At 49.8% G+C, this 13,705-nt stretch overlaps 1 pseudogene; it reads right to left on the reverse strand.

Annotated features, from left to right (window-relative positions):
- Positions 1–1,082: 1,082 nt before the first annotated feature.
- On the reverse strand, positions 1,083–12,725 carry LOC127651353 (serine/threonine-protein kinase pim-3-like; annotated as a pseudogene).
- Between the last annotated feature and the right edge of the window lie 980 nt (positions 12,726–13,705).

Genomic DNA, 13,705 nt, shown 5'->3' on the forward strand with positions numbered 1-13,705 from the left:
GCAAAGTGATGCGTTTACAGTGAGGCGTTCTGGTTGAGTAACCGCGCCAACACTAGGACCTACTAAGTAGTGGGAATTGGGCATTCCAAATTGGGAGAAAAAAACGGTAATGTCTTCAATGAGGGAATAAACTACAATCCCATGAAGCCCTTCAAATGACGTAATTGACGTAATTGCATTAAAAGCAATGGAAAAATATAAACCGATTGATTTAAAGTTGCTGATTTTAAGTATAGAAACAACATATGAATTTTCTTTTGCAAAATTCTTACATATATGCAAATATATTAATATTTTGAGAGTGTAGGGAAACCAACTTAATCGCATCATTGACAGTGCATCATGGAAGTGAAAGGTTGCTGTAGAGCTCTTTTGGCATGCTTTGATGACTAATTAATTCTCTGATTGGTAGATTGCTTCCCTTCTGGATCAAAGTTAGTGTAGTTCTTCACCAGACGTTCATTCCACTTTTGAAGGGATAGTTCACACAAAAATGAAAAAATAAAAATACATTTACTTGCCCTCATGCCATCCCAGATGTGTATGACTTTCTTTCTTCTGCTAAACACAAAAAAAGATTTTTAGAAGAATATCTCAGCTCTGTAGGTCCATACAAAGCAAGTGAATGGTGATCAAAACTTTGAAGCTCCAAAAATCATATAAAGACAACATAAAAGTGTATTTATAAGGGCTACATGTCAGTAACTGAAAGGATTTGATCACATTTCACAAATGCTTATTTTTTTTTCTAGCAGTGGTTTTGTATTTTGGTTTCCAAACACATACTTAGAAACAAACTTAAAATAGAATAATATTTTGTTAATTATATAATTCTAAGAAAAATGCATTATCATAATCATCATCACCATATTTTTGTAACAGATAAACCAGTGTAAACAAGTGAACATATTAAAATCACACTGGTATACACAGTGTAGGGTAAATCTGGTACTGATAACAAATAACATTACTTAATTTGTGTTGTTTGAGCAAAGTGATGCATTTACAGTGAGGCGTTCTGGGCCGTCATAAAACCTATATGAGGTTTTTACAGAAACCACTGGGCAGCTTTTACAGGAACCTCAAGGGCAGCGATGACATGGAGCTTTGTGCAGGAACTCTGCAAAAGCCTTTATAGGAACCTCTGAGTTGGCCATGATGGGATTTTTTGACAGATCCTGTGACAGAATCCTCTGGGGCAGCTATAACAAGGTCTTATGGATCAGCCATTACAGGTACCTTAGAGAAAGTCTTGACAGGAGCCTCTTGGTAGCCATAGCAAGAACCTTTAGGTGACCTTAACATTAATCTTTGGGTGGCCGTGACAGGAGACTTTGGTGCAGTAGTGGCAGGAACCTATGAGGTTTTTATATAAACCGCTGGGCAGCTTATAACAGAACCTCCAGGCAGCCATAATAGGGGCCCCTGGGCAGCTGTGACAGAAACTGTTGGACAGCTTTTAAACAAACCTCAAAAGCAGCCATGATATAAAGCTTTGCATGGCCATAGTAGGAACGTCTGGGATGGCCTTCAAAGGAACTTCTGGGGAGGCCATAATAGGAACCTATGGATCAGCCATTATAGGAAACTTTGGAGCTTTCATGACAGGAGCATATGGGCCATTGTAGCAACACCATCTGGGCAGCCTAGGCAGGAGCCTCTGGGTGGCATCTAAGCAGTTGTGAAAGAACCCGCTGAACAGCTTTTACCGAAACCTCAATGGCATCCATAAGAGGGAGATCTGGGCGGCCATAGCAGGAACCTCTGTGCGCATTTGAAAGAAACATCTGGGTGCCTGTGGCAGGAGACTTTAGGGCAGCACTGATGGAGAGCTCTGAGTGGCCGTGGCAGAAATCTCTTTGGTGGGCATAACAGGCACTTCTTGAGCAGCGTGGTGTGGAGTTACTACATCATACTCAGGGGAATGTCCTCAGGGTGGAGAGACAAGGGGATGGTGCAGTCCCATATAGTGGCAAGAAAGCTTTATACACTCTATACACATCCCTAGTAATGCAATATTGCCAGGCAAAAATATTGTTGCCTCAAGACAAGGCGCCAGATGCAACCAGGGCTTTCCAGCCTCACCAGACGTAAAGGCTGGAGAGGCCACTCATGTCAGCCTGCCAGACGCAAAGCTGACCTAAAGAGAAAAGACGGGGCAGCCTTGACAAGGAGCTCTTTCTCTGTTTCGACATGCTGTGACCTGAAACGAAAACAGAAACAAGGGTCATTGTTTAAACACATTACACTTAATACCACATTTAAACACGGTTTAAATATATTACATCTTGTACCATGTATAGACAATGTTTAAACAACATAAACAAAACAAATGCACAAAATGGAAGGCATCCAATCTGTGGAATAACAATATGACATAAAAACATAAGAAAGCTGTATGTACATAGTCTGATAATCAAACTTAACAACAAAAAGATCTGATTCAGAATCTTCAAAATGTAAATTTTATCATTTTAAGTTGATCTTAGACTAAATACCTTAAACCAGTCATGGCGAATTATCTTCTCCAGACACATCTGCTGCTTTGGCTCTCTATGCAGAAGAGCCTGAATCAAATGGCTGTATTCTGTGCAGAGAGAGACTGATTATTGCCATAAACACCTGCCTGATTTAAAATTACAGTTGGCTTTCTTTATTTTGATGAAGATCTCACCTCTTGACAAGCCAGCCTTTGACCAACACTTGGCCTCCATCATGTGCAGGTCAACGCCATGAGGATAATGCCCACAGACCATTACGAAGAGGTACATTCCCAATGACCAGACGGTCACTGTCTTACCATTGTACTTGCCCATTGCTGTATATTCAGGAGGGCAGTACCATTGTGTGCCTATAGGAAAAAGGTTTTGTCAGATGTGTAAATATGTTTTTAATATATCAAATAGCATGCAAGAAATGTTTTAATGCATTTTCCCCCTCTTCTTCAATACAGTGGTTCCTATTCTATACAATTTAAAAAGTTAGGTTGGCTCTATCTCTTTTGTAACATTGTGTCCTTACCAGGTCTTCACTGAAAGTGAAAAAACACAACTCTACAGGGGTGGCTGTAGCTCAGGTGGTAGAGTGGGTCGGCCACTAATCGCAGGGTTGGCGTTTCGATTCCTGGCCCACATGACTCCACATGCCGAAGTGTCCGTGGGCAAGACATTGAACCCCATGTTGTTCTCAATGACAGGCTAGCGTCTTGCATGGCAGCTCTGCATCATTGGTGTTTGAGTGTGTGTGTGAATGGGTGAATGAGATGCAGTGTTAAGCGCTTTGAATACCGCTAAGCTTAAAAAGGTGTTATATAAGCGCAGGCCATTTACCATTTGTGTTGTAATATACAACGAAACAAAAAAGAAACATCCTTTTTTCAGGACACTGTATTTTAAAGTAAAGGATGGCTACAACATCTGCCAGTTACAACTGGAATGCACAATCCCTCCATCAGTGCTCAGACTGTCCGCAATATGCTGAGAGAGGCTGGACTGAGGGCTTGAAGGCCTGTTGTGAGGCAGGTTCTTACCAGAAATCACCGGCAACAACGTTGCCTATAGGCACAAACCCACCTTCGCTGAACCAGACAGGATTGGCTAAAAGTGCTCTTCACTGATGAGTCACGGTTTTGTCTCACCAGGGGTGATGGTCGGACTCACGATTATCGTCGAAGGAATGAGTGTTACACCAAGGCCTGTACTCTGGAGTGGGATCGATTTGGAGGTGGAGGGTCCATCATGGTTTGGGGCGGTGTGTCACAGCATCATCAGACTGAGCTTGTTGTCATTACATGCAATTTCAATGCTGTGTGTTACAGGGAAGACATCCTCCTCCCTCATGTGGTAGCCTTCCTTCAGGCTCATCCTGACATGACCCTCCAGCATGACAATGCCTCCAGCCATACTGCTCGTTCTGTGCGTGATTTCCTGCAAGACAGGAATGTCAGTGTTCTGCCATGGTCAGCAAAGAGCCCAGCTCTCAATACCATTGGGCACATCTGGGACCTATTGGATCAGAGGGTGGGGGTTAGGGCCATTACTACCAGAAATGTACGGGAACTTGCAAATGCCTTTTTGGAAGAGTGGGGTATCTCACTCCAAGAACTGGCAAATCTGGTGCAGTCCATGAGGAGGAGATGCACTGCAGTACTTAATGCAGCTGGTGGCCACAACAGATACTGACTGTTATTTTGAATTTGACATGTTAATTTTGCTGAAAATAAAAGCAGTTGAAAATGAGAGGACATTTCTTTTTTTTTCTGAGTTTATAAGGAGTGGGATTTTTAACCAATGAGAATTTACTGTGAATGGCAAGTAACTGACAAGTGACCATCCTGTTGCTCATGGCTTGTAGTTGTCATGGTTGGTTCCAAACAACAACTTTGAGAGATAATACTTACCAATGAATGTCATGTAGGCACTCTTCCTAAGGAGGTCCCCGCATCCAAAGTCAATCAGCTTCACCTCCAAAGTGTCGCTGTTGATAAGGAGGTTCTCAAGCTTGATGTCCCGATGCAGCATATATCAGCTAGCACGGCCTGCCTCATGACTAGCCCTTCAAGCAGTCTGCCTCCATGGTGCTGCACAAAGTCGAACAATCCTTACAGGGGGAGGGATGCTCCAGCACCATGATGTAAAATTCAGCCTGCTCCTCCCAATCAAGCAGCTGAATTATATTGGTGCAGCTGGGGCCCTTGTTGGCCATGATGGTCAGAGCCAATTCTATGGAAAGGGGTTCGGGATGATGATGCTAGAAAAAAAAGACAATTATTACGATGTTAGATGGAGGTGGTTTCCCAAATAAGGATTATGTTTTGGACACATTTTTGTCAATGTTAATTTATATAGTCAAAATTAGTCATAGCATGTGATTAACATTCATATAAGATGTTTGAAATTGAAAACAGCGACTGAGAGAAGCCTGCTTATGATGCTGATGTTCTCATACAACTGCCTGACAAGTTTCACGGCCACATGATCAACAATACAAGATATAGGCATTGGGTGATCATTAGTTACATTTAGGGTAATTAGAGTGTAAAGGTTATTTCATTTCTGTCATTAATCTTAAACAGACTAGTAAAGTTTTATAAATTGAAATTCCAAGCATGAATTTAAAAGTAACCTTTGTAGAGCTCACCCTTAGGACTCTTGTCCACAGCTGTACTGTCCAACTGTCCTGTCAGATGACACACAGCATCCGCTGCTGTCTGACAAGCTGGACCATTTATCTTGGTACTCTGCCGTGATTTCCACAGGGTCATTGTGAGGAGCAGGGTCCTGAAGATCAAAGGCCTCTACAGTGATTTGCTATAGAGAATTCTGATCTAAAGAGGGGAATATAAACCAAAAGCTTGTTTTAAACAGATATAATTAAAGATTGCATAGTCATAATAAAGGATACTCAAATTTACACTGAAAAAATCCTGTTAAATGTTTGGTGAAATGGCAAATGTGACCAGATATTCACTGTTATTTTACAGCTAAAAAAACATATATTTTATTTGTTTACATAATGTTGCTATACCTACCTATCTGAACTATTAAAATCTGCCTTGTAGCTTAAAATATACATATAAAAATTATAATCCAGATGGACAGAATGCTAAACGATTAGAACATTTCATCAGAACTGACCATTACATGAACAATGGCTAATAATAATATTGACTTAGAACAGTGGACAGTGATGCACACTCCAATGCAAAACACCATCAACACACATTTTGACACTAAAATAACACAATAAACAGAACTTGACATCATAATTGTAACACAAAACGTTTGGTTACGTATGTAACCTCCGTTCCCCGAGGGAGGGAACGACACGTTGTGTCGGAGAAGCGACACTAGGGGTCTCTCTTGAGCGCCGATATTCACCTCTGATCTATGAAAAAAGGCCAATGAGAGTTGGCAGCCAGTATTTGCATGTCCCGCCCCCGGACATACGGGTATTTAAGCGGCGCAAATACGGGAGTTCATTCAGGATTTTTCTGAGGAGCCGGAAATGGTCCGGCCACAACAGTGGCTCGGTTCAGTGACATGGCGGAGGAAAGACACAACGTGTCGTTCCCTCCCTCGGGAACGGAGGTTACATACGTAACCAAACGTTCCCCTTCTGTCGCTCTCTCCACGTTGTGTCGGAGAAGCGACACTAGGAGACCCATTCCAATCTTGCCATGTGCTGAACCGTGTACGCGAACTGCCGATACAGAGGCGGGCAGGGATTCATCCAGTGCCACGCATCGTCTGTACCCGGCTGCACGTACCCTTCCCCAATGCCCCATACGAACATCGGGATCCTTCTAGTTACCCTGGGAGGGGAACAAGGCGATGTTTGCCAACATGGGAACGGGCCAGCCTGGCTGGGCCTCTTTTCTCTCTATGTTACTCGCATAGAGCAATCACGGCCGGGGCCCTTACACGCATATAGGGAAGGGAGTCTTACCCAGACCCTGCGGAGACCACACCTGCCCTTTTTCTTGGGGAGAAAAAGTGGTGGACACGTCACACGGCCGTCTTAGGGCTCGTGTGGAAAGTATGGTGTGGTGGTAGATCCTAGCCTCGAAGGGGGGAGTTGCTACAGCACGGCGACCGGGGCAGCTGTAACTGCCTAAGGGAGACACGGGGGTCCGCTCGTAAGGGGACAGAACCGTGGAAATACACACAGGGGGCATCCACACAGGAGGCCTTCTACTTTACCTGTGGAGCACCTATACCAGTACAGGGTAGCCATCAGGGTACCCGCAGTGGCTTGGGTCGGCTAGTTCCTCTGCTGAACCGCGGACCCGGAGGGCTGGGGAGGAATCGACCAGGGGCCCGACTCGGAGTGGGGCGCCCTGGGAAGAAGGCGCACTACTTTACCTTGACATCAGGAAAAGGGCGCTGAGCATAGCGATCCACCCGTCCGGTCGGTCTACGTGTTACCGAGTTCTACGGGCTCGGACCTGAGAAAACACGAGACGCAACCGACTCAACGTGGAGGTTGTAAAACCTCGCGAAGGTGTTGGGTGTTGCCCAACCTGCGGCTCTACAGATGTCTGCTAGGGAGGTGCCCTTGGCCAGTGCCCACGAGGACGCAACACCCCTTGTTGAGTGAGCTCGGACCCGTACGGGTAGGGGCACGGCCTGGGTGTGATAAGCCAGTGTGATGGCATTGACAACCCAGTGGGCGAGCCTCTGTTTGGAGACGGCATTCCCTTTCTGCCGTCCCCCAAAGCAGACAAAGAGCTGCTCAGAGCGTCTGGTGCTCTGTGTGCGGTCCAGGTAAATGCGCAGGGGCGCTCTGGACACAGCAACGAAAGGGCTGGGTCTGCCTCCTCCCGGGGCAGCTTGCAGGTTCACTACCTGATCTCGGAATGGTGTGGTAGGAACCTTGGGCACATAGCCCGGTCGCGGTCTTAGGATCACAGACGTATCTGCCGGACCGAACTCCAGGCAAGTGTCGCTGACAGAGAACGCTTGCAGGTCCCCGACCCTCTTAATGGAGGCGAGCGTGATCAGCAGGGCCGTCTTAAGAGAGAGGGCCCTGAGTCCAACTGATTCGAGCGGCTCGAAGGGAGGTCTCTGGAGTCCTGCCAAGACTACCGAGAGATCCCAGGAGGGAACTAGGCCTGGCCGGGAGGGATTCAACCTCCGGCGCCTCTCAGGAACCTGAGGATCAGGTCGTGCTTACCCAAAGACTTGCCGTCTACAGGATCGTGGTGGGCGGCGATAGCGGCAACATACACCTTGAGGGTGGACGGGGACAGCCTCCTGTCCAGCCTCTCCTGTAGGAACAGAAGCACTGACCTAATTGCGCATCTCTGTGGGTCTTCGGCTCGGGAAGAACACCAATCTGCGAACAAGCGCCACTTTAGGGCGTAAAGGTGCCTGGTAGAGGGAGCTCTGGCTTGGTTGATGGTATTCACAACGGTCGCCGGTAAGCCGGCTAGCTCTTCCGCGTCCCGTCCAGGGACCAGACGTGGAGGTTCCAGAGGTCTGGGCACGGGTGCCAGAGCGTGCCCCGTCCCTGAGAGAGGAGGTCCTTTCTCAGGGGAATTCGCCAGGGAGGAGCTGTCACGAGGAGCCTGAGTTCCGAGAACCAAGTCCGAGTGGGCCAGTAGGGGGCCACCAACATGACTTGCTCCTCGTCCTCCCTGACCTTGCACAGCACCGGTGCAAGAAGGCTCACTGGGGGAAATGCGTACTTGCGCAGCCCCGAGGGCCAGCTGTGTGCCAGCGCGTCTGTCCCGAGGGGAGCCTCTGTTAGGGCGTACCAGAGCGGGCAGTGGGAGGTTTCCTGGGTGGCGAACAGGTCTACCTGGGCCTTGCCAAACCGTTCCCAAATCAGCTGGACCGACTGGGGGTGAAGCCTCCACTCCCCGCCGGGCAGGCGTTGTCGTGATAGCGCGTCCGCTACGACGTTGAGCTTGCCGGGGATGTGAGTGGCACGCAGCGACTTGAGTCACTGCTGGCTCCATAGGAGGAGACGGCGGGCGAGTTGTGACATGTGGCGGGAGCGTACGCCGCCTTGGCGATTTATGTACGCCACCACCGTGGTGCTGTCCGATCTCACGAGGACATGTTTGTCCCGAACTAACGGAAGAAACTTCCTGAGAGCAAGAAGGACGGTCAGCAACTCCAGGCAATTGATGTGCCAACGCAGCGGGGCCCCTTTCCAACGGCCCGCTGCTGCGTGCCCGCTGCACACGGCACCCCACCCGGACCGGGAGGCGTCGGTTGTGACCAGGATGCGTCGGGACACCTGCTGCAGGGGCACTCCTGCCCGTAAAAAGCAGAGGTCTGTCCAGGGTCGGAGTGTTTTGAGGCAGGCGGGGGTGATCCTTACCCGATGCGTGCCGCGGTGCCATGCGTGTCTCGGGACTCGAGTCTGGAGCCAGTGCTGGAGTGGTCTCATATGCATCAACCCCAGCGGCGCGACCGCCGCGGAGGACGCCATATGCCCCAGGAGCCTCTGGAAATGTTTTAGAGGGACCACTGTGCCTGGCTTGAAGGAAGCGAGGCAGTCCAGCACCGACTGAGCACGCTCGCTCTTGAGACGTGCTGTCATTGAGACTGAGTCTAACTCCAACCCGAGAAAAGAGATGCTCTGAACCGGAGTAAGCTTGCTCTTTTCCCAGCTGACCTGAAACCCCAAGCGGCTGAGGTGCCGGAGCACCTGGTCTCTGTGTGTGCATAGTAACTCTCGAGAGTGTGCTAGGATGAGCCAGTCGTCGAGGTAGTTGAGAATGCGGATGCCGGCTACTCGTAGCGGGGCAAGGGCCGCCTCTGCGACTTTCGTGAAGACGCGAGGGGACAGAGACAGGCCGAAGGGGAGGACTTTGTACTGAAACACCTGGCCATCGAACGCGAACCGTAGGAAGGGTCGGTGTCATGGCAGAATTGAGACGTGGAAGTACGCGTCCTTCAGGTCCACCGCTGCGAACCAATCTAGATGCTGAACGCCAGCCAGAATATTTCTCTGCGTAAGCATTTTGAACGGGAGTTTTAACAAGGCCCGATTGAAAACTCGCAAGTCCAGGATTGGTCGTAAGCCGCCGCCTTTCTTGGGTACAATGAAGTAAGGGCTGTAGAAACCCTTCCTCATTTCGGTTGGAGGGGCGGGCTCTACCGTGCCCTTGGCTAAGAGGGTCGCGATTTCCGTGCGCAGGGAACTGCCGTGCTCGCCGTGTACTGCGGAAAAGCGGACGCTCCTGAAGGGGGCGGAGCCGGGCAAACTGAATTGCGTAACCGAGTCGAATGGTCCGGTGCAGCCAGCGTGATGCATTGGGAAGCGAAAGCCATGCTTCCCAGCTCTGCGCTAGGGGCACCAAAGGGACGAGTATTTTGGACGTACCCGGCGGGGCCTCGCTGCAGGGCGGAACAGGTAATGCAGCGTCGGGCGGCTTCGTTGCGGCCTGAGGCTGAGGTGCTGAGAATAGACTCAAAGCACTTACCTTGCTCCGCGCGCCCGGCAGGGGGCGGGTTCTTGACTGAGGAGGAGGTCTGATGTTGGCGTCCTCTGGACTCGTCTGAACCGGCCGGCCGGGGGACAGTCATGGGCAGGCGGAAGGCGGGATCACCGCGTCCGGTGTACCGGGACTGTTGTGATCTGAAAGCACATTGCCGTGAAAACGCCATTTGCGGGCCAGGTGACCCAGAGGCAAAGGAAATAGCTCTTTTATTGAGAATGTGGGTACCACAGCCCCCGTCAGGGGGTTTGGCAAATGAAAAACAAAGGATTCTCCTCCCGGCCCTCCACCGGGGGACGGAGCGGTCTTACCACCTCCAGAGCTAACGTCTTCGGCTCTGGGTCGGCTGTCTCAGGAACGCTTGGGAGCCTTCTGGGTCCTGGACGGGGTTCGTGAGACAGGGGGCGTGCGCCGCCTGCGGAGTGCTTGACGCTGGGGCTGAGAGCTGGGCCTGGGTTGAGGCGGAGCAGGAGCTGGTTTCCTCGCAGGGGGACGCCCTCGGTGGGCAGACGGGGCAGGGCCCGTAGCGGCAGGTCTGCGGCGGGGCATGATGTGCGAAATGGCCTCCGTCTGCTTCTTCACCGCGGAGAACTGTTGGGCGAAGTCCTCGACGGTGTCACCGAAAAGGCCAATCTGGGAGACAGGTGCGTCCAGGAAGTGGTTTTTGTCAGCCTCACGCATCTCGACCAGGTTGAGCCAAAGATGCCGTTCCTGGACCACTAGGGTGGCCATCGTCTGTCCGAGTGCCTGCACTGTGGCCTTCGTCGCTCTCAGGGCGAGGTCGGTCGCTGAGCGCAGTTCCTGCAGCACATCAGGATCAGGTCCACCCCCGTGCATGTTTCTGAGAGCTTTGGCCTGGTGGACTTGCAGGAGGGCCATCGCATGCAGGGCGGAGGCAGCGCGTCCAGCCGTAGTGTAGGCCTTCGCGTTAAGCGAGGATGTTGTCCTACAGGGCTTGGACGGGAGTACGGGCGACCCCGCCAGGAGGTAGGGCTACCAGGGCATAGATGGTGCGCAACTGCCCTATCAACCTGGGGAATCGCGTCGTACTCGTGGCGCTCTCGCCGTCGAGGGTGGAGAGAGTGGAGCGGGTGGCACCTAGACGAGCGGAGAGCGGGGCTCTCCACGTAGACGTCAGCTCATCATGCACCTCCGGGAAGAAAGGGACCGGGGGATGCGAGGCCGCGAACGGCGCGCTGCCCCCAGGAACCAATCATCCAACCGAGAAGGCTGTGGGGAGGATGGAGGGTTCCAGTCCAACCCCACGCTCAAGGCGGCCCGGGCAAGCATGTCGGACATCTGAGCGTCGGCCTCAGCCTGGGCCTGCTGGCCCGAAGGCGGCAGTCCAGGGTAGTCCTCGGCATCAGACACCGCACTCTCCGATGCAGTGGCGAGCTCATCTGCTTCGGACTCGGGAGGATAGACAGCTGGGCCGTGAGGCGAGCCGCTATCGCCGCGAGCGTGGACGGAGACCAGCGAGCGTGTCGGGAACGGGAGGTTCGCGGGGGGCTACCCGGCGAAACTGCACCCGCTGCCGCCCCCAAATTGCCCCCAGCGCCAACCGCACCGTCCTTAATCCCGTGGGAAGAAGGAGCAATGCGGGGTGCAGCTGGGGTGGCTTGCTTTCTGTTGAAAGCGAGCCACGATCGCAACGTGGTCATGGTCATGTTCTCGCAGTGAGAACATGAACCATCCACAAACGCCGCCTCGGTGTGATCGCGGCCCAAACACACGAGACAGCGCCTGTGCAAGCAGAGAGCACTCTACCGCATCCAGGAACGACACAGGGGCGGAAAGGCATCTTGAAAAAGATGCGTCTTTAAAAGGACGTTCAACGCCGCTGTGTTTGCTCTTTTAGAGAAAATTACTCTTTTAGTAAAAACTCTTTTAATACACAGTGTGTGTGTGTACGTGTCTGCGTTGTCGAAGCGCTCAGGGGCAACAATGCACGCCGTGCACTGAGAAGGAGAAAGCCGCTGTTGTGCGCCGTCAAGATCCAACAGCATGCAGATCGTCAGAGGAAAACAGGAACGTTTAAGTGGCGTGTAACTCGCAGCAAACTGCAGACAGACCATCGGCTCCGAAGAAATTTTCTGAATGAACTCCCGTATTTGCGCTGCTTAAATACCCATATGTCCGGGGGCGGGACATGCAAATACTGGCTGCCAACTCTCATTGGCCTTTTTTCATAGATCAGAGGTGAATATCGGCGCTCAAGAGAGACCCCTAGTGTCGCTTCTCCGACACAACGTGGAGAGAGCGACAGAAGGGGAACACCTAATATGCATAACTGGTATCAAAACTAAGAGGAAATATTATTTTCTGGGTCTTCTGGGAACAGCCATTCATTGTTTTTTCACCATAAGTCAAAGGGCGACTCGTATTTTTGAAAATGTTTTATTTTAACAATATTTTATTTTAAAGTTTTTTTGTAAAAGTATTGTCTAGCTAAATATAATATAGTTTTTAACTGTCAACTCTATGGCTTGTCTTACTTTTTACTTTAAAAAACAATTAGTATATTTTTACACATGTACAGTGCAATAAAATTGCTTATATGATCTGTTAATATAGCCTAATTTCTTGTTATATTAGGCAATATGATAACTTAGTTTCTTACAGCCACATGTCAGGTCTATTTAATTAAAAATAGCATATCTGTGAATGTAAAGAGACATTTGTGATGTTTTGATGCTTTTCTCATAATGCCACTGCACATTACCTTCAGGTCTGACCTCAGATGGGCTGTCTGGGCACTAGTCTTCCGTTTCATCCGGTATAGAGCTATACTCTACCACATAAACTCTGCCACCTCTTCGCTACTTCCAGACGATGGTGATCTTTCGCCTGCCCCACTTTTTTCCAGACCGTGTCGCTGACGGATTCACGTGCGGGTCGATGATGGAACTCAAACGCTGCACCGTGATACGGTATATAGGCCTAAAGGTCTCATTTCCGTGATCCACGCTGACCCATGCTGCAAACTACACCGACAACTAAACTCCCTCAAAGCATTATACTATACTGTACAACAGTCACATCGAAAAGTTTGAATTCTGATTCTGACGTAATAAACAATTACATCTGAGTATCAGTGAACATCAAAATATCTGCTGTACAGTCAAATTAAATAAAAAACACAGATCAGTACTTGAAAAGGTACTTTTGAAAAGCACTTTTTTTGCACTGTTCCCACACAAAACACAGTAAAACATATTTCAAACACATTTGCCTAACTGAATATAGCCTAAAAATGTTTGACCTGAACGTGCTTCATGTGGTAACATCTAAATTAACTGATTTGTTTCAAGTAAAAAATATTATTTAACATGTCTGAATCATGCCCCAGCCTTTCTGTGTGGAGTTTGCATGTTCTCCCCGTGTCTGCGTGGGTTCTCTCCGGGTACTCCGGCTTCCTCCCACCATCCAAAAGACATGCAGGCTAGGTTAATTGGTGTCTCCAAAAAAAATTGCCCTAGGTGTGGATGTGGATGTGGAGGTGAGTGTGAGTGTATGTCTGTCTATGTGTGGCCCTGCGATGGACTGGCGACCTGTCCAGGGTGTCCCCCGCCTTTCGCCCAATGTTAGCTGGGATAGGCTCCAGCCCCCCGCGACCCTGTACACAGGATAAGCGGTTGACGATGGATGGATGGATGGATGTCTGAATCAACCTGAATACTTTAGGTTACACCAACAAAACTGATTTGAATGGTTAGATCAGGTAAAAATAGCTACTTAACAATTGCAGGTTAC

Source organism: Xyrauchen texanus, chromosome 11 (genome assembly GCF_025860055.1).
Source record: "Xyrauchen texanus isolate HMW12.3.18 chromosome 11, RBS_HiC_50CHRs, whole genome shotgun sequence".
Classification (NCBI taxonomy): Eukaryota; Metazoa; Chordata; class Actinopteri; order Cypriniformes; family Catostomidae; genus Xyrauchen; species Xyrauchen texanus.